The sequence below is a fragment of the Colobus angolensis genome, unplaced genomic scaffold (genome assembly GCF_000951035.1).
Source record: "Colobus angolensis palliatus isolate OR3802 unplaced genomic scaffold, Cang.pa_1.0 Scaffold27, whole genome shotgun sequence".
NCBI lineage: Eukaryota > Metazoa > Chordata > Mammalia > Primates > Cercopithecidae > Colobus > Colobus angolensis.
The window spans coordinates 1,136,187-1,138,726 of NW_012115932.1; positions in this window are offsets into that span (position 1 = coordinate 1,136,187).

A 2,540-nucleotide genomic window follows, 5' to 3' on the forward strand; every position below is an offset into this window, starting at 1 on the left:
AAAAAAAAAGCAAGACAGGACAACAGTCCAACAGGGAGCAACATGGAGCTAGCTAGGGGAACCTCCCCCACCTAAGAAAGCAGTGAGTGAATGAGAGACCCCAGGAAACCACACTTCTCCCAGGAATCTTCGCAACCCTCAGGTCAGGAGATGTCCTTGTGAACCACTCCCCCAGGGCCTTCAGTCTGACAGAGCTATGTGGAGCCTCAGCATAGCAGCCACTCAGGCATGCGCAGAAACTCTGAAGCTTTAGATACTCGGGCTTTGCGGCAAAAGTAGCAGCAGCTCCAGCAAAATGGAAGGTTAGACCCCCATACATAATCCTAGGAAAGGGGCAGAATCCAGGGGACTAAGCAGGAATAGCCTGCAGGCCCACTTCCACAGCACCTCACAAGATAAGACCTACTGGCTTGGAATTTCAGCCAGCCACCAGTAGTGGCATTGCACCTCCCTAAGAAGCAGCTCCTGGTGGGAGGGGCAGGCTGCCATCTTTGTGGTTTGGGTACCTTAGCCATTCCAACCTTCAGGCCTTGGAGTGTCCAAGCTGACCAGGGATGAAAGGGATACCCCAGCACAGCACAGCTGCTCTACCAAAACATGGCCAGACTGCTGCTTTAAGCAGGTACCTGATGCCAGACCTCCTCACTGGGCAGGACCTCCCAAGTTGGGCCCTCCAACCAGTGCCACCAGTGGTCTCCAGCTGACAGAGACTTGAATTTTCCTGGAGATGGTGCTCTCAGAGTGGGGGACAGTTCACCATCTTTGCTGTTTGGGTGGCATAGCTGTTCCAGCCTTCAGACTTTAGAGAACCCAAGCCGACTGGGGGTGGAAGGGATCCCTCAGCACTGCACAGCTCTACCGAAACATGGCCAGACTGCTTTTTTAAGTGGATCCCCGATCCCACTCCTCCTCACTGGGCAGACCCTCCCAACTGGGCCCTCCAGCCACCCTTCTTGGTGTTCTCCAGTGAACAAAGATTTTTAATCTCTCTGGGATAGAGCTCCCAGAGGGAGGGGTAGAACCACTATCTTTGCTGTTTGAGCGACTTAACCATTCCAGCCTCTGGACTTCAGAGTGTCTGAGGTGACCAGGGAGGGCCCTGAAGCAGACCCCCAGCACAGCACAGCTGCTCGACCAAAATGTTGCCAGATTGCTTTTTTAAGTGGGTCCCTGATCATCCCCATTCCCCCTCATTGGGCAGGACTTCCCAAGCTGGGTCTCCAGGTACTTCCTGCAGGTGCCTTTGGGCCAGCAACAGGCCCATACCTCCCTGAAACAAAGCTCCCAGCGGGAGAAACAGGCTGCCATCTTTGCTGTTTTTCATCCTTCACTGGTGATACCTCTCAGGACTAGAAAATCTGAAGTGACTAGGGACTGCAGTGGGACCCAAGCATACCGCAGCAGACCTATAGAAAAGTGGCTAGACTTTTCCAGAGGCAATTGAAAGCCTCTCTGTCACTGCCTCTGCAGTGGAACTGCCCTTGCCACCCTCAGACTAATGAAGGAGCAAAGACCCTAAATGCCTTATCCACACCTCCAACAAGCTGCAGTCAACCCAAGGAGAGGAGGCCACTCCATCTCCCATTGATCCCACCATACCCCCTCTACCCCCAACTGCTTGTCACCAGACAGGAAACCCATGGCTTAGGCTTGCAGCACAAACCCTCCATCCTGGGCTGGTTGCAATGAGCCATTACCGACCTTCATTTCTCTGGAGTAGAGCACTCAGGAGACAAGCAAAAGACCCTTGACCACAACCACTACTAAAATCCCTTCCTCTGCTGCCTCCAAGTTGGGGAATAGAAACAAACACTGAGATCACCCCAGAGCTGCAGTGAGTAGCCCAGGAGTGCCAAGTTGTCATCTACAGTCAGCACTCAAGGGGGAAAGGAACCCATACTTTCAGAACATTGAGAGGGAACACAGTCGCAACTATGAGGAAATACAACCAAGCATGAGTCTGCCAACTGACCAATAAGCCTAAGTGCCAACTGCTGGATCACATCTCTAAGCTTCAACACCAAAGATACCTCACTAACATACCCTCTCTGAAATTGGAGACAATAAGTCAGTTTCAAATAAAGGCCCTGCACAAAGCCTTGGCCTGGTGAAAACACCCAGAAAAGAAGCCTATTTACTGTAGTCAGTTTACACTGCAGTTAAAAGAACACCCACACAAGGAGCGGAGAAAGAACCAACAGAAGAACCCCGGTTATATGTCCTCCAAATGACTGCAGCAGTTCTCCAACAAGAGTTTTTAACCAGGCCAAGCTGGTTTGAATGACAGAAATAGAGTTCAGAATATGGATAGGTACAAAAATCATGAAGATTCATGAGGACAGAAAAACCCAGTCCAAGGAAAATAAGAATCACAATAAAGTGATACAGGAGCTGAAGGATGAAATAGCCAGTACAAAAAAGAAACTAATGGGTCTGACAGTGCTGAATAACATAATACAAGAATTTCACAATGTGATCACAAGTATTTTTTTTTTTTTTATTATACTTTAAGTTCTAGGGTACATGTGCATAACGTGCAG